Raw genomic sequence first — 27150 nt, 5'->3', positions numbered from 1 at the left:
TTATGCACATCTGCAAAAAACAGTTGGATTCAAACAAAACAGAGTCAAAGGTCTATCACGAATTAGGTTGTTTATTCATTTGCTTACAGTATTTCACATTACACAATATCTCACTATAATGTAGCGTTCATTGACTTTGAAATTATCTGTCAGTGATACAGTAAACAAGATACAACAACTGCTATGTACACTTTAGTTTTTGACAATATATACAATTTAGTACTTAAAGGAACACACTCCACTGTTTTGGAAATAGGCTCATTCTCCATCTCCCTCAGAGTTAAAAATGCAGCGTCTTCTTTTTTTATTTTTTATTTTTTTATTTATTTATTTTTTCCTAAATGACATCAGAAACAGCAGTATGCAACATTACGTGATGGCAGAGCTTCAGTTCATCCTTTGTCATTTTTTTATTTTTTTTATTTTTTTTTTAATAAATAGGACAGGGGGAATGAATGAGAGAAAGAGGGGGAGAGAAAGAAAGAAAACCAAAGGGGAGAAGAGACGGTGAGAAGGGGGGGGAAGAGAGAGAAAAAAAAAAAAAGAACTCCTGGGTCACCTGTATGGAGAAAAAAACAAAAAAAAAACAAACAAAAAAACAAACAAACAGAGGAGACAGCAAACAACAAAGAGCAACATAATAATAGAGAAAACAAAGCACCATCACAATAAACTAGCTAGTCATAGATATCAATATTTACTAAATAATAAACGATATTGTGCAGCACGCAAGATAGACAGCGCACAGTGTGCTTTGAGGCAGCAGCCAAGAAAGCTGTAGTCCGCGTCTGTGAATACCCATGTGTGCATACCTGTGTGGATCAGCATGCTTGCATTCCAAAGGTTTCTCCATGTAATGATCTGCTAGGGAGTGTGGGGGGGCCACAGCCCCGTCCTCCAGGGTGTGAAGCGGGTATGGAGGAGATCAAAACTCCAGACATCCAGAGGCCCCCAGAACACAAGAGACCAAGGAAGACCCACAGAGGGGCAGCCGCGCCACTGTCCCAGTAAGAGCTGAGGAGAGTCCCAGATGCAGCGTCTTCTTTCTAGATCCGTACGTTAATAGGGCTCTGGAACGTGATCTTACGGGATGGGGCGTAGCCAGGATTTTTGGTCAAGGCGCCATATTAGCAGGCCAAACAAATGCTTGCTGTGTGGTCGGTTGTAATGTTAGATTGCACTACCGACAAAGGAATAAGCTTGAAAACAGGCTCTCTTTTCATTGTTTCCTCACCTGGAAACATCATGAGGGAGCTTATGTGTTGGATGTTACCAAAAGAAGGCGTCTAGCCTGGATAGCAGCTGCGAGACGAGCTGATATTCAGTTCTCTACCAGCCACAGATATCTGTTGGTGTGCTCCAGTATTTTCATTCAGGTAAGTTCTAAATAAGTTCATATTATTATTTATAGCCTGTTAATTTTATTTTCAATGCGCTCTGAGATCATAGCACAAACTTAGAACAAACATGCAGAACTACCTTCTATTTATAGAGTTGCTAATTATTTGGCATTATTGCAACAAACCAGCCTATGAAATGAATGAAACAAATCCTGACTGGGTTCCAACACTACACATGGGGCACTACGAAATCCCTGCTTCAAACTACATGCTACATACCACCATGCCAATCAGATTACTTCTTCCATGTGAGGGTAAAAAGGTGACCTTCCTGGATAAGATGGCAAAGGTTTGCTGCGTTTTGGTGAACATGTGCCCCAGTGTGGTAGTAAAACCAGGGAAAAATGCTCTTGTTAAATACTTTTAAGTCTTGTGCTGTTTATGTAGTGATAAGTTTTCTTTTTTTTTTTTTTTTTTTTCCTTTTTTCTCTTCTTTTTTTTTTCTCCTTCTCTTTTTACAGTTGCAGAAACATATAGGTGATTGCTGTAACGTATGTTTTAATTTTGAAATTAAAGCAGCCTTTTTTCCGTTAAAAGGTTCTTTGTGAGGATCAATCCAGACATGGGAACAAAATGCCCTGCAAAACTTGGTACAAGCCGCAAGACAGGTCGTGTCGTAAAGAGGAAGGTTACAAGAATCAGCCCTCAGATCACCACCTTCCTCCAGCGGCTCTCTGAGTTTGAATGGAGGACTTCCAACTAGGTAAGAACAGAGATGATAATATCTTTTACATAGCTGATAATTATATACATACTGTACACACATCCATACAACAGTATGAATGATCTCAGACAGATGTGAACAAGTGAATAACCTGAGCAAACATGAATATTGATGATGTGTCTTTGACAGGTGGTGATAAAGACTACGCTGAACCCGACCATCCTGGTAACGGAAATCTAAATCCCATGTCACATTCTATTTCCTGGGACCCACTGATAATTATTACATTTTGTAAATGAGTTTTGTTTTACAATTGTAATAGTTTATTTAATGTTCATGCTGGTGGGTTTGTCCTGTTTTTAGTGGAATGAAAAACTGTTTTCCTTAAAAAAATCAGACAGAAAGGTGAAGGACTGTGTAGTTTTCATGTACGCTTCTATTTATTTTGGTTATTGGCATTGTTTTTATTCAGTTGAAAAATGTTTTTCTTGTTAAAAAAAAATCAACAATAAATGTTGGTTTAATTCACTATCCTGAGACTACTTTATTTTTATTTATTTTTTGTCCCGTTTGGATCTATAGCCATCAGAATTGTTGTCTTGAGGCCAAGAAAGATGCCAAGCGGATTTATTTTACCAAGTGGGTCATCATGGCCTTGCCATATTGGTCCATTTGATTGACCTTTATTATAATTATGAATTTATTTTATTTTCAGTTGCAAACGGGACAGACATAACTGTGGGACAGGACAGGGGGAAAGAATGAAAGAAAGAGAGGGAGAGAAAGAAAGAAAGAAAACCAAAGGGGGGAAGAGACGGTGAGAAGGGGGGAAGAGAGAAAAAAAAACAAACAACAAAAAAAAAACTCCTGGGTCACCTGTATGGAGAAAAAAAAAAACAGAGGAGACAGCAAACAACAAAGAGCAACATAATAATAGAAAAAAAAGCACCATCACAATAAACTAGCTAGCCATAGATATCAATAGTTACTAAATAATAAACGATATTGTGCAGCACGCAGGATAGACAGCGCACAGTGTGCTTTGAGGCAGCAGCCAAGAAAGCTGTAGTCCGTGTCTGTGAATACCCATGTGTACACCTGTGTGCATACCTGTGTGGATCAGCATGCTTGCATTCCAAAGGTTTCTCCATGTGATAAGTGATAAGTTTTCAAAAGAGACAGTAAATTACAGAATGCTAGTAGTGGGTGATATTATACAAATGCTGTCATGATTTTATGTGAACATTTTGTCATTTGTAAACTATACATAACATTTTTTCTACATTGTAACTGATGTGATGTTCGACAAAGTGCTTTTAATTAAAAATAGGCAAACATTTCTTTATTTCTTTATTCAACTTTTGAACAGTGGTATTTAGTAAGTACATATTCAGTAAATGCAAAGTATTTACATGGCCCCCTAAATTAAAACACTATGGGTTATTCAGAACAGAACTATGCTTGGAAAAATATTGTCTCATCAGTTGATCCAACTCCTCCACAGTAGCAGGTGGAACTTTTCTTTTTTGAGGATGGCTTCTTTTACCTGTCACTACAGATGGTCTGTCTATGTTTTGATCAAGAACCTTTTTTTTGGGCAGCTGAAGAGGAGAAGTCTATCTTATGGCCAACCTCTGGCTGTATCTTGGTCATATTACCCAGCAAAACCCAGTATGCAGGTTCATCTGTAACAGTCCTTGTGCCACAGATCCTCACTGTTGCTTCTACATTAAACAGAAGAGCAGTGACATGGCTGCAAGTCTCCACGACTCTAGCCATACAGCTGCAGTGGGCGGCTTCAACCTTCCCTGTGATGCTCACAATGACCTGTGGCTGCAATGCTGCAATTCAGTCTTTAAGAGTGCAGGACCTGAAACACACACAGACAAAGTTCATTTAAAGACAAGAACTATGAGCCAAGGCCGACACAAATGTGTTTTATTTACTTTCAAATCCATTTATCATAAATGTAACAAATAAAGTGTTTTTATGTATCCATCTATAGAACGCTGCATGTTATATTCTAAATCTGCATGTTTCTTTTTAGAAACCTATCAGCAAAAAATGAACCTAAAGTATGTAATGCAAGGATGTAATCACTTTCAAGAGGGAGAAAACATAAAGTTCGACTTTAAGTGACAATTATGGACACCTAATATGACAAGCAGATTCTGCAGGTCATTAATCAATGTATAAAACTAAAACAGAATGTATTTTTAGTGACACAGGACACAAACAAGGAAGCAAGATGTGTAATTAGGATTATTTATAATAAATATGAATTAATTAGGGCAATTTCTTTAACCATAAAGAATAACTAAATCCTTCAGGACAATGTCACATCAATGCACTGAACTCACTATGTTATCCCTCTAACAGAGCCTCTACATGTTCTCACTGTAATTTCCCCCTCATGAATGAATTTTTGCTAGCACTAATTTGAATGCTGGGGGGAATCAAACGCATTTTACTCGCAGTACTCAAGCTGACTTACCTTTGCTTGAATGACGGCGTACTCACAACGTGGAGGCTTAAAAATAGCCAAATCTTGTACCCAGTCCTTGGTGAATTGGATGTGCGCCTCCAGAGATTTATAATTGCGAAATTGGTGCGCCGTGTATGCTCTGACTCCACAGACAAGGTATGAGAGTAGATCATGCTAAGTCAATAGCGGTTTGGTCTTCAGGGTTTCTACTCCACGGCTATATTTCATACGGGTCCACATTTCAACAATCAAGTACCGTCTCTTTGCATCTGGACAGAATCTGTCTCTATACCGTCATTTTCTTTTGAGCTACGTTTCAGAATGGTTCGTAGCAATCTTGTTTTGATTCGTGACCTGCCAAGATGGTGCTGCGCTCCCACAATGCATTGCGACATTACGTCAACTCCAAAGCCCTTTGCGTGCAGGAGTGTATGCGCATGCGCATTGCCACGGTGGTTTAAAAAATAAAGATATAATGAAAAGTAATTAATAAAAATTAAATATTTAAACATTCCCACAAATGTGCAATGAACGTGCAAAAACTCTCTTTAGTAGTTGTTGCTGTTTCTTTCTTTCTTCTTTTTTTTTTTTTTTTGAAAAATAACGACGTCTCTGAGGCGCGAAATCTGACAGCGAGAGGAACGGCCGGATACAGGAGACGGGAAGAAACAAGCCGATTATGTTCGCGTTAATTAAGTGGTTGGAAGATGTAAAATTCTCAATTCTGCCAACTGAACATATACGAGATTTTAATGAGGATGAATAATTAGCCGGCATGGAGGAAACGGACCTTTATTTCGTGGAGTGGCGACAAGAAGCCAAGGCGGGTGGCCAGTCTAAGAAGCCTCCATCATCAAGCTAGCAGGTGCCTTTTCCCATATAATATTACTTTATTCTCGTGTATTTGGAACGGAAGCGTAGAGCTGCCACCCAGGCAAAAGAGAAATATAAGTATATCACGTTATAACGTGAAAAGTTTATCGTTCTAACAATATACTATCATGTTTGAACAACATGTTTGAACAACATTGTACGAAAAATGTACATAATTATCACGTCCGTACAATATTGTGCGAACGTGACAATTATGTATATTATAATAATGTGATATTATATTATACCAGTGGTTCTTAACCTGGGTTCGATCGAACCCTAGGGGTTCGGTGAGTTGGTCTCAGGGGTTCGGCAGAGCCTCCGCTGTGACGTGCACGGCTCATTTTGTGCACCAGTAAAAAACATATCTACGTCTAATTTGAAAAAAAAAAACACACTTTATTTTTCACTAAAGAGGGGTTCAATGAATGCGCATATGAAACTGGTGGGGTTCGGTACCTCCAACAAGGTTAAGAACCACTGTATTATACAAACATGAAAAGCATAATGTTAGAACAATAAACATTTCACGTCATAACGTGATACAGCTCTATTTTTCTTTTGCCTGGGTGGCAGCTCCACGCTTCCATAATTTGGTAATCAAAATATGTAACTTAATTAATTATATTGTGACGTACTTTTGCCTTTTCTTATTATTCTGCCTTCTCAATAACTATCAAAGCCTATTCACATTTAATTTGGCTTTCACAGAAATCCTACCTCTCCTTCTGGCTACAGAGTACTTACCAAGGTTAGAAACAAAGAACAGTTATGCTTTATTAATGTTCGCTAATTACAATGTTCCACATTTCCTTGCTTTTTAAGTCATTTTTAGGCTTTTTAGAGTTTTTGTTTTTTATTTTTTTAGCAGTAATGTTTCTGCCTATTTATTTCAGCCCATGAAATCGAATGCAGATCTTCCTAATGTGAGATTTACATAAATGTAAGTAATTTTGTTTGTCATTGTCATTAATGTTGTTGCTGTTGTTGTTTTTGTGCAGTTTGCAATCATATAAACCTAGCAAGCATCAGTCAGCACAGTGACTAACCTAAACAGATTCTTGCTTTATTCACATATATTATATGTAATTATATATACCTGCACATTGTACCTAGGGTTGCAGCCACTTGGCCCCACCCCATTGTTGTGACAGCCCTGATTGTACTTATACACTGCATCTGAACAGGGAACAGTCTGCCACATTAATGTATTTTTAAGTGACTTGTTTGTAATACATGAATTTGTTTCTTACAGATGTCAAAGTCTCAACCTCATGCTGCCCTCCCCCATCCTCCTAAAGTAAGTATTTGTTGTTGTGGTTTTTTATGCGGTGTCTGTGTCACATGCTAATCATAATTATTGAAATAACTGTTTTCTAACAGATTTTCCAAAACACTAGTTATGTTTGTTGTCATTCAGACCAATACTACTGCTTAGACATTGTTTAGTGGTCATGCATGTTTGACAAGCTCGTTATGATACCAAAACAGTAGGCCTATCACAATAATCGATATATCGACTTAACACACAGTACATGTACATGACCTCAATAATTGTTGATGATGTAATTTATCCGCCATTATATTTACAAAAATAAAATATAATGATAACAAAACAATAACATTAAATATCATTGTTTTCTATTTGTTAGAAAACTTACTATTTATTCAAGTTTTTAAGGTATCTAATATTTTGATTCCTAATTTCAATGATCTAAATACTTTAAGAATTAGATGTCGGTTTGTCAATTGAAAGTGTGTAGATCTTGCATTATTATGGTGTTATATTATGATTATACATTCAAAGACATAAAATGGTCTTAAAATGACAATGACATAACTTGTCGCAATTGTTTATGGGGCAATATACCGACCAACAAAAAGTCGCTATCGTAACAGGCCTTCAAAACAGACGGTTTTATGATTGATAAATTCAAAAAATAAATACATTTAATTTCTCTGAGATTCTCTAATATTCAGTTACAGTTCACAACACAGCTACCCGTACATGCAGTATTATACTGTAAATATAAATCTCTGCATTTAGCATCCCACTAGAAGCGTCACAGTTACTGCCTCTTTTTTTTTTTTTTTTTACAAATACCTGTACTATCACTAACACATTTACTGTTTTACTTTTAGCCTGTGGATACAAATGCAGATTTCCTTAATGTAAGTTGTGCATTTTAATTACATCATGTTATTTTTATTATTATTTATTTATTTATTTTATTTTACATTCAAATATTTCAAGCTTCTTGGTTAAAGAAGCTTGATTGCTAGTAGGTAAAGAATAGTTCACCTATAATTCATATTCCCAATTAATTTCTCACCTCTGATTGAATGCCTTTGTTTGTTTTCCTTTTGACTATAACAAAACATTTTTGCTGGATATATATGGTGAATTTATATGCATAGATACAGTCGTAGTGCTTGACACATGCAAACAGCAGTAGATGTACTAAAAAGGAAATAATTACAATCATGATGTTGATTGCTGATGTCAGTATATATATTTTAGAGGAATGTTTTGTTTTTCACCCAAAATAACTATATTGCTTCAGAAGAGATTTATTACCCTACCGGACTCTTATATATTGTTCTGTTTTTTGTTTGTTTTTGTTATTTTCAGGTTCAATGGTGCGTGTTCTTCTAATGGCCGCCTTCCCACTGGAGGTTTTGATCCACAGCAATTTAAAAGGTAATCAGCTTTGAAAGTCAGTTCAAATGGTTAGCTAATAGTACTTTAAAAAGCCTACAACTCTGTCACCAGTTTCTTTACCAAAAATTACCCATAAAAGTATCGCTCAATAGCATATATTGTAGTTCAAATGTTTAGTTGTACAAATATCAAATTTTTGGAAATCTAAAACTAGATTTCCAAATAAAGATTTATTTCAGATGTTACATGTGAATGTGTTTTCTTAGAAATATATGAAGGGTTAAATTTATATTTTTTTGAATGATTTTAAATACATTTAAATTGTATTTTGAAATATATTTTATTAATATATTTCAAAATATACAAAAAATGGCCAAAAAATATATGTGCTAAAATACATTTTAAATATATAAATATATTTTAAAATGTATTTTAAAATATATTTTTTTACCGTATGGGCAAAGCTACACCAGAGGGTTGTGCTGTGTAACAGGTTGGTGCAGGTGGTGTTATCTACATTTGAACATTAGGCAACAGTCTCATGAAGACACTTTCTATTGTTCACTAAAGACCAACAATAACAGAGACAAAGGGAGAGCAGCAGAACTAGTGCTAACAATTAGCACTGCTAGCCTGCCCACCAACACCAGCTAATGTTCTAAAAACGATGATCAATGATTTTGCTGTAACGGCTCCAGCTGTCTGTGTCAGGGACACGTTGGAGATGAAGTGAGTGATCCAGTGACAAAGGTTTGGAAAGCTGCAGTCAGCTGAGACTAAAGGAGTCACCTGACCGAGAGACCAAATGTTTCACTGAGAACGTCCAGATGAACAGAATCAACCTTTGGGATAATCTGTTCCACACATCCATGTTTCACTTACTGCATTATATTTCCTCATTGCTGTGCACACAGGCCTGTGGCTTATAACCAACTCCAAGTTCAGACTCAGAGGCTGCTGAAGCTGTTTTCTGGAACAGAGACGTGTTGGATATAAAACCAACTCTTCTTTATGTGTCAGCACTGAGGAAAGGAGCAGCTTCGTTTCTAAGTGTATGAAGGACTGTAGCAGTGTGTGTGTGAGCTTTATTTCACAGACAGAACCATGTCAAAAACACAACTTCAGGTAAAAACAATACAAAATCAAAGAGTCTGATCAGAAGGATTAAACAGAGGAGTGTGGGACTGTTTTTAACAGACAGCAGGTTAAGCCAGGCTGGAGGAGTAAACTGAGCCTCGGTGTGAGCAGCAGTGTGTTTGACAGGAAGCTGAGATAAACAGTCTGGAGCCCATTTAGTGCTTCATATGAAAGTGTGAGGATTTGAAAGCAAATCTAAAATCAAGCAGGAGTCAGTGTGAGAATGATTTGTGCTTTTCCTCAGTCAGATGCTGGGAGTTTCAGTTCATCCATGTTCAGCGTGCTGTGCTTTGTGTAACAGGAGAATATGACAGTATAAATCAAGTCTTCATGTCACTGAAAGCCTCCACAGTCTGCTATGGAGGTGCATCAGTTTGGATTTACAAGAAGAACATTTCTTAAACCTGCCACAAGATGGCGCTCCAACAGAAGGGATGTCCACAGTGTAACACAGACACACACATACTGTGTGAATGTGTGAGTGAATGGGCTTTCAACACAAGGCTTCTGCTGCTACCTTTAATGACATAATTAGCTAACAAGAACAAACTGTTAATTACCACCAAAGAACGGCTCCAGATTTTAGCTGCTGACCATTTTGTGAAACGTTGATTACATCAGCTTATTGTTGATTTTTCAACCTTAATATCAGCTGCTTTAAAGGAGCCTCGTTCTCTGGCAGTAACACTTTTCTTCACTAGATGCAGTGCAGGCACAGTCTGTGTTTCTAAACTACACACTAATGTTCATTGTTGTGCAGCTAAATCCTCCCTCTGGATGGGAAGAATCCCTGTCAGGCTTCAAACACCTGGCTTGGTGTTCTGGAGCTAATGTGTCACCTGTGAGGACTCTGAGATGAACACACAGCAGACACTTCAGTTCTCCGTCTGTGTGTCCTCAGTTTCCCAGCATGCCTTGGCTGTGGTGGTGGAGGTGAATGAGGGGGAACATGCTGCTCTGTCAGCACTCAGGTTTCATACCTGGTGATCTCAGAGGACAAAGCGGCGTTACAGCAGCGCACGTTGATGAGACCTGATGCTCTGAACAGTTCAGACTTCAGCCTCACTCTGAGAAAACAAACGACTGACTGTCAGCAGCAACTACACCTGCTCCATCAGTGACGGAGAGAAGAACTGAGACTGAGAGACATACAGCTGCAGGTCAAAGGTCAGAAACGCCCGCTCTTTGTACGGGTCAGGAGTTAGTACTGCAGAGGTCAGAGGTCAGCTTGCTGACAAACCATTTGAAACAGTTTGGAGCTAAAAGCACAACAGCAGAGGAAAGAAGAGACACTGCAGAGATGATGCAAAATATTGTGTTTTGTTCTCAGCTGTCAAAAAGTGTAACACACGTGTTCCAGCACAGCCTTTGTGTACTTTCACTTCTCCATACTGTCCATTGGAAATCCTGTTTGTTCCTTTTTGATTTCAGTCCATGTGTCCAAAGCAAACTTCTGTCCCACACTTTCTCTGCTGACTCTTCACCGATGCTCAGATGATCTCAGATGATTTCACCAGAACTCATCAAAATTCGGGCTCCACAGAAACCCAGACGTCACTAAACAAGCGTAACAAGCAAAGTGAAAACTGGTCGTTCAGCTTTATTGACCAAAGATAAGCTCACATGTCACCTCATGACACAGACACTTATTTCCACAGCATGCACGAGGACTGACAATAAGTGTCTATAAAGCCACTTCTATCTGCCACACCTGTGCTTCTGTCATGGTTGCTCTCCTCTCACTCTGTCATTTATCCACAGTCTGCCTCCCTCTGCTCCGTCAGCTGACGTCCTCTCTACACCACCTGCTGTGTTTTATCCTGCAAAAACACATTTAAGAAGCGTTGCACCGAGTAACGGGAGGAACTGCTATAAAATCCATTTAAAGGAGGTGGTGCTGAGTGCTGTGACTGGGGTCCCACCACTGACATCACGGGTGGAGGACATGTTGGAAAACTGCTACAAAGTGCTGTGCAGCCAGCAGAGCTTACAGTCTGTCCTGTGTGTCATACAGGCTCTCACACTTAGTGTTTCTGTGACACATTGAAGAGAAGTTTGTGTTGTTCACAGTTGTGCTTGTACTGAGTGACAGCTGACATGACCTAACAGGAATAATGTGTCTGTGCTGAATGAGAAGTAACACACAATGAAGTCTTGATGCATCTCAATCATCCAGGAAAGTGAGTCTGTTGCTTCTGTTCATCTGGACGCAGCGTTTTGTGGGAGAAACGTGTCGTCATCATCAGGTGACGTCTTCAGTCTCAGCTGCAGGTTTCAGTCTTACAAACAGGACATTTGCATAAAGACTGAAAGCAGCTGCAGGAACGATGGGCTGGGAGCTCCGTTCCTTCATCTTAATTATGCAGATTCTCAGGACCATTGATCAACAACCACTGATCCATGTCCATGAGTCCCATTCACAGAGATGTGGGAATGGCTGCAGTCACAGCATGTAAGATGGAAATAAATGAGAAGTATTTAGCTGAAGTGGATTTGATTTATGTTACTTCTTTTTTAACTTGTAGTTCTACATTGGAAGATTATTGTGATATTGAAATATAAAAATACATTTATATTCTATTATTTTCTCAAAATAAGCGTCACACTCGTGGAAGCCGGTGTAGCCGCCGAAACGCCTGCATTTATGGAGACTTTCAGCCCCAGGTAGGCCAGTTATGGATCTTCGGATCCACATTATGTCAGCAGCTGTTCTCCACCGTGAACTGTGTTCAAACAAACACGCTCACGCCTCACAGACGACAGCTTACAGTCTGTAGAGATAAAGTGACTTCGTACAGCCCCGACCTGCAGACGCTGTGCGCAGAGGTTCAGGAGCAGAAGTCCCGTTGTAAACATATCACGGCAGACCCGACGATGTTTGCATGAACGCGCTTTTCAGCATCTCTTTATTGACCACTTTACACACACGGTTGCTGTGCGCACACAGCCGGCTGTAGCTTTGCAGCTCACAGCCCGACACACACCAACAACAGCAGAGAGAGCACAGACGTTAAGGCGTGATTGCGGGTGCCGCTCAGGTGCGTCCGCCTCCCCTGCAGCGGCGCTGCAGACCACGCCCACCACAGTCAGGTCAAGGCTCCAAAAGCCCAAAGGTGATATAACAGTTTGTGTTTGCTACATGGATCATTGTAGTTCAGCTGTTTGAGTGAGTTAGTGTTTGTGTGTCTCTCTGTGTGTGTGACTTCCAACTGTTTCTAACAGCATCCTTAGCCATAAAATGGTGATCTCCCCCACACCCAATATATGGTTCACTTCCTGTATTGGTTCAGCGTGCACAACACAGTGAAGCCACTAAAGGGCAGGAAGCTGACCACACAAGAAACAGAATCTTCACAGAGATGTGTTGACAATAATCCTCCCCCAGCACAGAGTGGGTGGAGAGGTGGTCAGGATCAAAGGAATGTCTTGATCCTACAGATTGAACTAAGACCTGTAAAATTTAAGAAACACACTGATAACATTCAACAATTAGACTCAACAGGGGCCATTAGGAAAGCCACAATGTTCATAGAGGGGCCATGCAGCTCACACTTGACTGTGACTCCTGACCAGGGCTGGACTGGGACAAAAAATGGTCCCGGGCATTTTGACTGGAGACCGGCCCACCAGGTATTATATGTAATACTCTGATAAATATCAGTGGTATTTATTTTGTGTTTTTCATGAGAATAAGTCGAAGAGAAAATAACATTTTGAGGTTAAGAGTGGTATAAATATGTGATATAAATGTTTGTATTAAATTGCATAAATAGTGTGTGGAAAAATCAGTTACGTTAAAAAAAACATAATTTCATGGAATGTGAATGTCTGTTAAAAGAGAAGAGGTGTAATTTGTTTTGTATGCTACGTCACGAGAGGTCATGACTTGCAGATGACTTCCGGGGGAAAAGAAGTCGAGAGGAAGGACGGAGAAAGAGAGGGAAAAAAGGAGGATTACTAAAATGGCATAGACGAAGCACGGGCTTCGGGACTGCTTATGTCACCAAAGTTGTTCGGACTTCCCGGTAATCATTCGGAGTGTTTGAGCTGGGCTTCCCGTACCTTTTGTGCTGGAGAAAGCACGGGGCACGTTTGGCTACGTTGGCTAGCTGGAGCTAGGCTAATGCCACGGTCCTGGCTAACGGAGATTCCGCCGGAGCGGAGAGACGGAGTTTTGAGAGTTGTCTCGGGAGAGAGTCGCTAACCGTGGATGATTCGCTGCTATCTAAAGAACCGGAGATTCGTTGCTCGCTGCCGCGAGTGGAGACGGTTGCTACCACAAAGAGCGAGTTATTCATCGGAGGAGGTCGAGACGTCACGGATACACGGAGGTATTGTTATTATTAAGAGCTCCAACTAAAGCGCGCCAACAACAAAAATAGACTAAGAGTGCACTCTGGGGAAAGAATAACATTGGACAGGTTAAGGGCAAAAATACTAAAATCTATCCCCGGGGTTTATTGTATGTTTTGTATATGTGTTTTTTTCATGAAGGAAAAAAGGGTTGGATGTGAATTTCCTGCAATTTATTAACCCTTTAAGACCTACCATAGAACCAAGTCCGCCAGAGCTTATATTATATGTTTACATGCTGTGGAGCCATTTCTGGGAGCATTTCAAGTTGCTATACATCAATACAACCATAATATACCAAACTTTAATAATATGTCTGCATTAGGTGCATAGTAATTACATAAATTGCAAAAAAAGTGCAATAAACTACAAAAAAATTGAAAATCGTTTTTGTTTTTTTTAACATATATTTGTAGTTAGAGAAATTTAAGAGGCTTATCCCTCAAAACTGTAAATACAAAAAAGTTGCACAAAATAGTTTCCCACCACAGGAAATTTATTATGAGTGCCTTCATAGTTTTATTTTTGAAATACACCAATTTTTATATACTGCAGGAAAAACGAAAATAAATATTATAGTGCAAATTTGCAAAATAACAGCATATGCATCAAAATAAACTATTTCCAGCAGTGCAATATGAGTCCTCAGCATCCCAGAAACGACACAGAAAGTCATAAAGTCAAACATAACTTTTAAAAAGACAAGTATAAGCTCATGAGGTCACGATGGTAAAAAAAACTAATTTCCGCAAAATGACGCCACTTCCGGTTTCGGGCAGGTCATGCGGTCATGTGATAGTTCGCGCTGATGGACGTAGGAAGTGTTACAAACATCGGATCGGCGAAGCGTGTTTCTGGAATATCATGTTTTTGTTGCTGCAAGTGATTTTTATGCAGTTTTTGCAAAGCTATATGTGGAAGGAAACTGTGACCTAGGACAAGCATAAGATGTAAGTACAACTCCTCCAGTTTCATATGCAAAAAAAATGATTGCACTAGCTTATGTGGTTGCAGAGCTACCGGGATTTAAAAATAGTTACGCAAAACAGAGCGTGCCCTCTCCGATCGGCTGTAAAGGGTTAATACATTTTCTAACCCTGAGATCCTGTGTTGGGTTTATTGCATGGTGTCTTATCATTTGAGTATTCAGATGTATTAGCCTTAATCGGTTAAGTGTATTTCCTTAGCCTCCGCTTGTCTGTGTAGACACGAGAATCATGTGAACTAGGGCTGGGCGATATATCGAGTTTTTTAAAAATATCGATATATTTTCATACGAGATATAAGATGTGACAATATCGTTTATATCGATATAGTCTATGTTACGTTATAATTATACTTGTGGAGCCACAGGTTTGCCTCTCTTTCGTCCACTTTTGTCTCTACGCTGCGTTACTCGGCCTCGCCTCTCCTTCACTGAACACAACTCCGCCTCCCCCATAGCTTCACCTGCAGGCAATGACAAGATGAAAGCGGAAAATCTCCGTTAGCGAGTTACCGTGCGTGGGGCTGGACGGTGTCAACGTGTTAGCGAGCTAACCGCGCTAACGAGCTAACCGCGCTAACGATATGCAGCCCGGAGGTGCTGCACGGCCTAAAATCCTTTCATTTTCTCAGAAATCGACAGTGCACCTTATGTATGAATTCTGGTTGTGCTTACTGACCGCGAACCGATTTTATGTGGTACACAGCGCTCAGCAATCTGTCAAAAAATGTTTTAATATGACTTTGCTAAGCTACGGAGTTGCACCGCTTGATGGATTGTCAGAGGACTACGGCTACCGAGGAGGAGCCTCGCGGAGTGATACGTGTTCAGAGACCTGTTCAGAGACGTGGTGCAGCTGTGAAATCTGTCTCTTTGTTATTACGCTCAGCATCTATTAGTTTACATTTTGACTGCACAATTGTGAGCTTTTTGTTATGCACAAAAACAACATTGTTTTCTTTTATTTATGGACCATGATTATTTAATAAATGCTGATAATTTATTTTTGAGTAATTTCTTCATGTACATCTACGCTGTATGTAAATAAAAGTGCCCGTGTGACAGCTGGGACACAGTGTGACTAAGAACTCTCTTTTTGTTCTTAACTTATGGCTTAAAAAAATAATAATATCGAGATATATATCTTATATCGCCATCCAGGTAAAAAATATCGAGATATGAATTTTGGGTCATATCGCCCAGCCCTAATATGAACCCTAGACTGATATTTATTTTTCGAGATGTATCTTTTATCACAGAATGTTTAAGTAGAGTCAAGACTGCACCCGAAGGCATAAGGGGGGAGTCTTGTCACACGAGCCGGTGGTAAAAGTTTTACATATAGGAAAAACCATGAAGCCTTTGAATGAAAACAAACGCTGTTGTCACAGTGATGGACGCTGTCTTGTTGGTATACATGCATCAGTCTAATAAACTTAAACCTGCACCATCCTCCCTGTCCTGGTATTCTAAACAGGAAGTAGACTGTTGGTCGAGTTAACCTCCTGAACATCTACAACACACGGTGGAAACCTGAAATTAAGACAGAGACTAGAGGTGAGACATGATCATTGCTGATTACTGATGACAGATTTAGATATATTTTCATAAACCTTTCATTTGCCACATCAATAAACAGCACGGCAGGGCAAAATATGTTTTCTAACATGGCAACCTTTAAAAAGTGAAAGGAGACAGAAAGACAGGTGAGAAAGAATCAAACTGACTTTTTGATGCATTTTACACACAGTACTGGTGCAGAATCTAGAAAATGTGGGAAACACTGGCATCATATGCAGTACTTACTTCTGAAGAAATTATGATGGGACCCTAAAAAAATGACTATGTACAATAATGGATTTCTATACATTTTACATCAGATGAAAACGTTTGTTGTAAGATTCAGATAATTATTTATTAAAAGTGAGACATTTTAAATGAGAATAAGAAAGAAAAGTATGTCTTTGTGCCCCCCTCTCCCTGTTAATGCCCTACCTGCCCCCCTGGCAACACTTTGCTAGACCCGCCCCTGCACAGTTACCAGTTGTCAGCTACACAAAAAGGATCCTGGTGTTATTTGTCTCTCAGAAACAGTTCATAACTTCAACTCATTTTTGTTTTGTCATGTTTTGTTCTTTACATTGTCTTTCTTCTATATAATTGTTAAACATTTAATAAATATGTCTACAAAAAGATTTTAAAAATCAGACATTTCACACAGACACCCAAATGATTTCTGACTGATGAAGGTGCCCTGCTCTTGCCCAGCTTCTGCTGCTCTCTCCCTGCTCACTGTCAGCAGCTGGCAGCCTCGGTCCTGCCTGAGACTCTTCATCTATCAGTGCCAAAGAATATGGGAAATAGCAACGCACAACATGCACATTACAAAACAAGCACATGAATCAGCATTACATTCATTAGTGAAGTGCTGACGTTCGTTCCTAAACTTTGGGCCTTAATTAACATCACTGTGAACTAATGTTTGCTTTGCTTCTAAACCAGTGAAGCAGCGAGGGGCTTTCTGAGGTTCCTGCTCGTAAATGCCCAAAATGAGTCAAGTATTTCTCTGCAACTACAAACTCTGTTTTCATCAGAGGTGTAAATATTACAGCACTGTGTCAGAGTCACTGAGGCTGGAACACAGAAAAAGGAAGTAGATGTATTTATTTTTAGACTTTATTGCCTGGAACCACTTTAAAAATACGCTTTGGGTCACAATTAACTGCAGAAACCAGGAATCCACATATGAACATTATCTGTGCAAAGATTTATGCTCACGTCACACAAGCTGATAAGGAGAAGCTAAACCTGGAAGCCACGACTTTGTTGAGGGTGTTTTTTGCAAACTTCTCTCCACAAATTCACATTTTCAAACTGCTTCAACATCTCACTCTGTGTATTCGTGTGTCTCTGAGCTTCGGTGCAGGATCATCATTAAAATGGTGGAAAAATGAGCATGATTGCAACGACCACGGCACAATGGATCAAGTTACAAAAATTAAGCGATACTGATCAACGCACCACAACGATTATGTCACACGACACAGGATGTGATGTCACAACTGGTGCGAGACTTGCTGGCATGCTCCTATGAGGGTTGTTTTCCGGGGATGGCTTGTTCCTCTTAGTTGCGCGGTCGGGGTTCCCCCAGGTGTCGGGTGGTTCTTGGGGTCCAGGGTCCTGTCTTTGGCTTTCTCTGAAGTGGCCGGCCTCTGCAGTGGTTGGCTGGCCGCTGCTTCTGGACCGCTAGTACTCCTTCCCCTGGCTGTGGGAGCTCCATCTGTGGCAGCAAGACCAAGGGCGGATCTAGAGAAATTTTCTTGGTCGACATGGTGCATTTTTTCCACCGATAGGAAACGTGGATTTTTTCCTTTCTTTACTGTTTTCGCGCTGTCCTTAGAAAACGCTTAAAACACACACAAACGTGATGACAGTGTTTAGAACAAAGCGTGGCTGATATATATGATCATAACTCTGGATTTACTGGCCTGTAATTAAAATTTAAAAACTTTGAAGTCCGAACTTTCAATGTGGCTGAAACAGAGACTCAGCGTTGCTGCAGCTTGTTGCTATGGCAGCTTACATCAGTCATGTGATTTGGAGGTGCAGCGTGTCCGTGGACCACAGAGGGTTAATAACACTCACTTTCCTCCATTTCCACAGTGTAACATCCACCCACCTGTGTAAAATCCGAAATTCCCATGGTGTTGTTCAGAATGTGCTCTGGCACGATCATAAGCATCGCTTGCTGCTGAAAACAAGAAAAAAGCCGGTCCTGCTATGGGCTGAACCATTTGTTACTGATGCAGGGGGGGACACTATGGAATATACTCAGTTTTAGCATTTATATTCACTGTTGACTGTAACTACGCTCAAACTGTTAATGCGATCTTATTTTAATAAACAACACTGTCATATGCAAAACTGGGGTGGCACTTGGGGTGGCAAGAGATCATTTTAGGGTGGCACTTGCCACCCCACACTCAGAAAAATAAAGGTGCCAACTGGAACCAAAAGTGGTTCTTTAGACTGATGCCATAGAAGAACCTTTTTTGGTGCCACAAAGAACCTTTCAAACAATGGTTCTTTGAAGAACCATTTCTTTCAGTGGTTCATTGAAGAACCTTTAAAGGCAGGCACGTGCAGAGGGGGGGGGGCTAGAGGGGCTTGAGCACCCGCCCCTTTCCTGATGGGTGCCCAAGGTGCCCTTTTGTTGAGGCAACTTTAAAAAATATATATATATATATTATTATTATTTTTTAATGTGTGTGTGCGTGCGGAGTCCTGTCTGTGCCCCTCAACAATAATATTTAACTATTAATCACAGTTTTGCTAAATAAAAGGATCTGGCTTGCATCAGTCACATGATCACATTTAACCAATGATCGCCCTTGACGGCAGAACGCTGTTGTGCCAAAGTAGTTACCCCCGTCAAAAATTGTTTCCCCATTCACGGGAGCGCGCAAAGTAGGAGGAGCCGCTTGCCCAGCTCCGTTCTGTACGCTACTTGTCACTGATCTGCAGTCGACGCGATAAAGAGTAAAAGCTGGAAAACAGCAGACTCGATGAATTTAATATTAGTTTCGTGACATTGTAATGTGCCGTGTGGAAGACAGTTTACCGTATACTGTACACTTAAATAACCTGCTGGGAATACTTTGTCTAGAAAAAGACTTTGATACTATAATACTGTAAAACCAGATGGAAACACGTCGCTCTCCAGTGAATTTACACTCGGTTTACACTTTGTAGCGAAGCTATCACGAATGAGTTCATTTGCAAAATCAATCTCAATCTAACCAATAAGTACTGTAACTTCAGAGAAGATGTCTTATTCACAGCAAAAGTTATGGAGGGATACAGATTTTATCAGGCTGTGTGGCATCGGCTGCCAAAATGTGTGCCCCCCCCATCTGTAATCCATATTGGCTTTGTTATCACAAAGGGTATATTTGCCAAATAAGTCACAGTATAACCAATAAGTACAGTAACTTTGGACACCATGTCTTATTCACAGCAAAAGTTATGGTGGGATACAAAATTTATCAGGCAAATTCATACAGCAAAAAACTATTTGCTTTATAAACAGTTTTATAAAGCAATGATGTCACCACTCCATGGTGACATCATCTCTACAGACTGTGGCTGTTACATATCCTCACCTGGTAATAATAAGACTGTCCTCAGCTGCACACAGCTCCAAGATGAACAAACTGAAGTAAATACAAATTAGAGTTACGATAGATTGAAATCTTGTAATCAGAGCTAATTCTTAGTGAAACTCTCACAACATCATATCATGATCCTGGGTTAGTGTCTCGGTCTCAGATCACAACATCAGCACAGGCTTGGCTTGGGTGAGGTATTGAGTGGTTCTTGTCCATGACAGCTGCAGGTACAGTGCCATCAGCCATGCTGCACCACATGTCTGCCCAGGAACATTAGTGTGGCTGAGTCTCATGTAAACATTGTGCTAAAGTGGTGGGAAAGTGGCTGCAAGCTGGCTGCACTGTGTCCAATACTCTCAGTATGATATCCACAAACCTCTGAGTGTCACAGAGTGGGCCTGTGCTCAGCTCACTGTGCCCCATTCAATTCTACTTGCATAGTTTTACAAGTCAAATTAAAAGTTGCTCAATGATAAGTTATTGTAGTAACAACTAAGTCCATGGTCATTATTTGTTAATAGTAGCTTAAAGCTTCTGCACCAATCATGGAGCACCAGGTTTAGAGCATGTGGATCTACAAAAGTAAGTCCCAGTAAGATGGGCTGAGCCTTACATACTAGAAGAAACATGTCATTCCCAGCAGATGAAGCGCCCTATAAAGCAGGATGTTAAGGTTCAAAATTATTGGGGATGGAGACAAGAGAAAAACCACAATAACAACACTGGTCCGGTCGGGTTGAGTCAAACGATGATTTTAATGATCACACACGTGGGAGATGGACACTGATGCAGACAGCCTCAAATCTCAAAATGGTGGAGCATTGCTCAAACTCTTATAGCCTCTGGTGCCTCCACCTTATTACAAAAAGCCTAAACATTCACATGCTTTCTCTCACACAGCGCCTAAGCTACGACCTTGGCTCCCCGTTTATCTGCTCCTGCTGAGATGGGGCAGAAAACTCCAGTATGTTCTGTTCTCTTCTAATCAGACAAATAAGGCGATGACTTTCTGCAAACAGTATTTCTTATAACTCAGCAGTATAATGCATCATAAAACAATATCATTCATTCACAATAAATCAGCAGTCTACTTTAATGCAAATCAGTTTAACTAATGCAACCGTTATCAGCTTCTTCTAACTCAGGAGAATGATGCAAACTAAAACTACATAATAATTCACAATCTTTAATTAGGGGTATAACATGGCATAAAATAATATTATAATCTAACAATTCCCCCTGATGAGCTCATTAGAATAATGACCTCACCAACACCCTTCAATTCAGTGTGGCCGGGTTCATCTCTTCTCACTCCTGAGGTCCTTTGTCCCCCTGAGGGGCGAACCATATGTGGGATGACCTCTGTGTTTGCGCAGTTCAGATGCAAGAAAAACTATTATTCCAACAATAGCAGGTACAGATGACACTTCCCAGGTCTCCCACAGCTTTATTTTGGTGCTACCTTATACCCTTCAGACGTACTCAGACTAGAACCTCTGTCCAAAGAGCTTTTAGCCTTTATTTTATTGCTGCAGCTACCAGTGTCGTCCAGTTGGGTGATCCTCTGCTCTTCATTCTTCAACCTTAGGGGTTAGACAACCCTTCAGTCGTGGCACAGATCAGGGGATTATTCTGCCCCGATTTCAAACAACGATCTGTGTATCCTCCAGAAAAAGGAACAGGAAGGTGTCCCCCTTTTTGCCCAAAAGCCTCTCGAACTTCGTTGGTCTGGTGTTCCCGGATTTCCGCCAACCCCTTCATGGTTATTGCTGTGTTTATGGGATCCATCCTTTTGTGGTGACTAGCTGGAGCCCAAACGCCATGACCCTTGGACCCAGTTGATGTCTCGGCAGTCACTGTGTCTGTCTCTGCTACGGAGGATCCTCGCATCTCTGTGACCTCGTCTGGTGTCTGTTCCTTTCTCTGTAAGAGACAGAAAACCAAAACACCTCTCTTCCTACCCCTAATAATCTAATGTTGTTATCTACTAACCTTCTAGTGTTTCAGAATTGGTCTAAAACAGGGGTGGCCAACCAGTCAGAGACCAAGAGCCACTTTTTTTTTACTGTGTTACCGCAAAGAGCCACATCATACGCATGGGCACACATGAACATCACCCATCCTTTCCTCCCTCTCTCTCTCTCTCTCTCTCACACTCACACACACACACACACACACACACACACACACACACACACACACACACACACACACACACACACACACACACACACACACACACACACACACACACACACACACACACACACACACACACGCGCGCGCACACACACACACACAAAATACACACATCTCTGCTCAGCCAGATTTATTGTAAATGTCACACACCAACATGATAATGACAGAAATGGACTCCTACAGTACTAAAACCACAGGCCAGTCATTTTCAACAATGAACATTGTGTGCACTGTCTCACACACACAAACTCTCAGTTCAACCAAGTCCACAAACAAAAATATAATAATCTACAATAGCATTTACTTTTATAATGCATGTTGTTTAGTGGGACTTCTGGCATTCCTTGCCTTGAACAATCCTCTTTAAATCTGGCTTGTATTCCGTTGTTGTCACTCGAAGCAATTCTTTCACATGTGTGTCAGTCAGAACAGATCGATGCTTTGATTTCACATGTTTTAGGGTAGAAAACACAGACTCGCAGACGTATGTTGACCCAAACATTGACAGTATCTTAAGCGCAGCCCGTTTGACATTGGGGTATTTTTCCATTGGCACACTTTTCCAGAACTCAATGGTCCCTTCCCTTAAAGCAGGTTTCAATTGGTCCTCTTCACAAAGATCGATCATCTCCAACTCAGCCGCAGCTTCATCTGTGACTAGCGGGACTTTCAAACAGCCGGTCTCTGCATTAAATGGGTCGACGAGGAACGTAATCTGTGGCCTTTTCAATTGTAGATCATGGAACCGGGTCACGAAGCTTTCGTGCAAGTTTTCAATCAGCGTTGCATATCTGGCTCTTTGCTTACTCAGGGCAGCACTGGCGACTTGCCCGCTGGCTTTTAGCAGAGTGGGAAAATGCGTTAAATCTCCCTTTTGAATATGTGTCTTGAACAGCTTCAGTTTGTTGACAAACGCAAACACACTTTGCACTAGGTCAGGGAGCATTTTTAACTTACCCTGCAGGGTCAGGTTCAGTCTGTCCAAGTGACACAGCATGTCGACCAAAAAGGCCAGATCCATAATCCACTTGAGGTCCGAGAGCTCGGGATAGTCCTTGTCCTTCTTTTCCATAAACAGTTTCACGGCATCCAAAAGCTCAAAGAAGCGAGAGAGTACCTGGCCTTTTGACAGCCACCTCACAGTGCAGTGCAGCGGCAGGTCACCTGGAAGCCCTTGGTCCAGCTCAGCGATGAGATTCTTGAATTGCCTGTGGTTAAGCGCATGTGTGCGGATATAGTTGCCAATTTCCATCACAGGCTTCATGACGTTATCTAAATTCAATGATTTAGACACGAGTTGCTCCATGTGGATGATGCAGTGGAAATTCCAAAAGTCAGGAATAGTTTGGTCAGCTTTGCACAGCCCCACAAGCCCGTTCACAGATCCCATCATGGCTGGTGCTCCATCCGTGGCTATTGCAGTTAATTTCGTTATGGGCAGATTTGCTTTTTCAAATGCAGCCATCATGGTTTCTTTCACATCTATGCCACGGGTTCTGTCTTTTAATGGCACAATATCCAGGAGTTCTTTGATCACACAATCGTTTGACACAGACTGTGCAAATATTGCCCACTGAGGCTTGGCTTGTATATCACAACTCTCATCCAATGCGACACTAAAATACTCACATGCTTGAAGGTCAGAGTGCAACTGTGATTCAATAGCCGTGTTAATGTCCGATATTCTGTGTTCAACAGTGTGGCGGGACAGTTGGACGTCTGATACCATGCGTTTTAATTTGTCGTTTTCAGGAGACAAGATTTCAACAACATCACTGAGGCATTTTTTAACGAACTCCCCTTCATTGTATGGCTTTTTAGCCCGTGCAATGTTCCAAGCCAGCTGATAGGATGCGAGCGTTATGGTCTCTGACCGCTTCGTAAATTTTTGGAAAAACTGTATCTGCTTTTCTGCCTGACTTTTCAAAGTGGCCGACTCGTGCTTGCGAAGTGCAGTCCCTTTTGGGTCGATGGTTCTGGTCGATGTTAGCATGGAGTGAGCTGAAGTGGCGCTGAAGATTTGAAGCTTTGAAATGCGCTAATGACGTCTGACATATAAGGCAGAATGGCTTACCATTGCGTTCAACAAAAAAAATATAAACTCTCCCACTCTGTTAAAAACGTCCTGTGTTCATCTTCATATTTTCTTTTTGCTGTGCATTTTTTTCCTGCCATTTTAAGGGCGAACTTGCTCCTACTGGGAAACTTTGCGGTATTTTCATCTCACACACATGCGCATTTGATGAAAATACCGTATTGAACTCAAGCGAAGCGAACGCGCACATTTTAAAACAACAACATAAAAAAAATCAAAACACAAACATAAACTTTGATATGAACGTAAGAGCCGCATGAAACCAGGCAAAGAGCCGCATGCGGCTCGAGAGCCGCGGGTTGGCCACCCCTGGTCTAAAACATTCAGAATGTCCCAGGGACTTATTCTAATCATATGTGTGTGTAAGCGTGTTTGCATTTAGCCCTCTGCACTCAAAGTCAATACCTGCAATATATCAGTCTGGACCATCACGCCGAATGAAGCTTATGACCTTCAAAAGACCAAGTGCCAACTTTTGCAAGGTGTGTCTGAGAATTATTGAAACCCCTCTTTTTAACACAAGACAAAGAAATTAACAAATCTTCTAAACGCTATTCAGTTCATTTCAATGATTAATGCTTAAACATGGACGTGATGATTTATGCTTCTCACTGATTCTCTACAAAGGACCAGAAACTTCTCGGGCCGCTATTAGCTTAAGCTTTACCATACCTAAGGTATTAAAGACACAAATGAAGTTATAAAATGTTCAAATAATCCTTGCTTGATGTTAAAGCTCAACTTTCCCCCCCTTTTTTTGACACATTCCAATGTGTCAAATCAACAGAGCTAGAACATTCAAAAAAAAGTTAGGCAGCTACAAAGTTTCCCAGACTCTTAAGGTGATCTGCGTGTAATGTTCTGACTCAGGTATTTAATATTTTAATAAATGTCGTTTAATTAACTGCCACTATTTAAACTAAACAAAGGACATAATTCAAGAAAAGATCACAAAGAATAACATGATATCAGTGTTTTGTAAGCGCGTGCGGCCTTCTATGCTCGAAGCCTTTTCCCTCAATAGACCAGTCAGACATTCACGCTGACTGTAGCTTTTAACCCTTATTAACTTGAGCACAACTCTACAATGAGCAACAAGTTGCAATATGTATAAAAACGATCATGGTTACACCTGCAATGAAAAATTATATCATTATCCTAACACCTGTAAATAGAAGATTCATCAGAGGTTATAACAATCACAGGAACACAGATGTTAGTATAAGGTCAAAAGCTTCAATAAATGATCATCGATGCAATGCTTATTGCATGATTCTCATACAATAATAATGCTGATTTTAAAATAACAGTAAAACACCCTTTAATCCCGTTTCACTCGACACATAAACGTTTATAAATGCCTCTTTTATTCTTAATTTTATTTCCCCCTGTTCTCCCCTTACTGACCACAGCAGGGGGATCTTAGTTTTGAATCAGCCATGAATCCAGCTCACCTGATTAATCAGTGAGCTCCACCATCACTGGCGTCTGACAGGGTGGCGCTGCATACTCTTCCTTTAATGTCACTATTTTCAACCTGTTAATTAGAGTGTTTAAACCTGAAGTCGACTACGTCCACAACAAGTCAATACAGCTGTAAATGTGGCCAATTATCAATCTATTACCAATCAATAACAACAGATAACTTCTATTTTATGCATGCTTTTAATCAACCACTCACTCAGAGGATCTCCAATCCCAGGAAATTCCTTCTCCTCCTTTAATGAGTCTGTCCTCCTTCCATGCCCTGGTAACTGGTCCATCCAGAGCCATATGATCTCAAATATACATACAACAAGCCAAACCACCCCTTGGTCACACCAACCCTTTTCCGCCCCGAAGATGTCCAATGCCATCCTAGTATGGACTGAAAGTGGCTTTAACGCTGACTGTTCTGACAATCCATTTTATAACGTTCCTGGTCAGATTTGCCAATCTCTGCACCAGGGTTTTAAACGCTTCGCCATTTTCATTAGTTTTTATTTTTATTTAGTTTCGACTCCAGATTTTCAATTTTTTCCAGTTGTAATTAGTTTTTACCAATTCTTTGCTAGTTTAGTCTAGTTTTTATTTTCTGAAAATCCTTAGTTTCAGTTTAGTTTTAGTTGTGTTTTGCAAAAATTAAGTGTAACCAAATCTCAGTTCCATCATATCAATCATGCTCTTCTGGTTATCCTTGGGTGTTGAGACTAATCACTATTAACTCTTGCCGCACCGAGTGTTCCTAATTTTGGTTGAAGTGAATTGATAACCTTTTTGAAGGCGATTGTTTCACACATTTATTTAGATGTCCCAGTCCTGTTATCTCGGGATACATCACGCTGCCTTATCTGGGGTTAGCTGTTTTCGGGGGATGCGGGTTGAGTGGGGGAGCTCTTCAAGGAGGGGGAGTGTGCTCCCGCTGATGAGCTCTTCAAGGTAAGCTAGGTTAACCTTCTTGTGTGAGCTTTTCAAGTGCACTTCGAGGTTTGTGGGATTTTTAGTTTTATAGATGTCCCTCATAACCCCCTGATGACCCAGTATTTCATTTTTGCACACTGTAGTACACATTTAGTTTTTGCTTGTAGCTCTCATACTCTACTTGCCACTCCTCTAAGTCCTGATGTTTCTTAGAGAGGACAACAGTACCTTTAAATTTATATCACATGTGTGGGGGTGTGGCCTTGCCAATTGTTTTTCTTTTTTTTCTTTTTTTTAACTCAGGTTTTGATTAATTTTCAAAAATAAACATCTAGTAAATAATTCGAGGGGTCTTTAAGGATTAAGCTTATTTAGTTTCACGGAGAACATGACTAATTTATTAATGTGTGCTCTACACATTGGGACTTTGTACATTCAGTCAATGCAAATCAGTTTAACTAATGCAACCATTATCAGCTTCTTCTAACTCAGGAGAATAATGCAAACTAAAACTACATAATAATTCACAATCTTTAATTAGGGGTATAACATGGCATAAAATAATATTATAATCTAACAGTAGCTTAAAGCTTCTGCACCAATCATGGAGCACCAGGTTTAGAGCATGTGGACCTACAAAAGTAAGTCCCAGTAAGATGGGCTGAGCCTTACATACTAGAAGAAACATGTCATTCCCAGCAGATGAAGCGCCCTTTAAAGCAGGATCTC

The 27150-nt window shown here is 40.3% G+C and overlaps 2 protein-coding genes and 2 long non-coding RNA genes across 11 annotated transcripts in view; 2 read left to right on the top strand and 2 right to left on the bottom strand.

Moving 5' to 3' along the window:
* LOC308397686 (uncharacterized protein) overlaps positions 1–27150 on the bottom strand; it is a 94336-nt gene that overhangs the window by 12804 nt on the left and 54382 nt on the right. The gene's annotated exons all lie outside the window — the stretch shown is intronic.
* Positions 406–957, bottom strand: LOC308399440. The gene is made up of 2 exons (XR_013972174.1): positions 813–957; positions 406–559 (listed from the first exon to the last, which is right to left on the bottom strand). It is a non-coding gene; the product is annotated as an uncharacterized lncRNA (long non-coding RNA).
* LOC308399294 lies at positions 5161–8265 on the top strand. The gene is made up of 6 exons (XR_013972110.1): positions 5161–5414; positions 6134–6173; positions 6319–6365; positions 6678–6722; positions 7565–7594; positions 8055–8265. It is a non-coding gene; the product is annotated as an uncharacterized lncRNA (long non-coding RNA).
* LOC308398402 (uncharacterized protein) overlaps positions 13114–27150 on the top strand; it is a 36756-nt gene continuing 22719 nt past the window's right edge. For 5 of the 8 annotated variants that reach the window (XM_080885011.1, XM_080885008.1, XM_080885007.1 and 2 more), the window contains exon 1: positions 13114–13552. The gene's annotated coding sequence lies outside the window, so the exon portion shown is untranslated. Of the gene's footprint in view, positions 13553–16036; positions 16117–27150 lie in introns of all 8 variants that reach the window. The other 3 variants (XM_080885013.1, XM_080885009.1, XR_013971950.1) reach the window with 2 other exon arrangements.

Source organism: Rhamphochromis sp. 'chilingali', assembly GCF_963969265.1.
Source record: "Rhamphochromis sp. 'chilingali' genome assembly, chromosome: 1".
NCBI lineage: Eukaryota > Metazoa > Chordata > Actinopteri > Cichliformes > Cichlidae > Rhamphochromis > Rhamphochromis sp. 'chilingali'.
The sequence above is the reverse complement of the archived record's forward strand: the minus strand, read 5'-3'. Positions and strand labels throughout refer to the sequence as shown.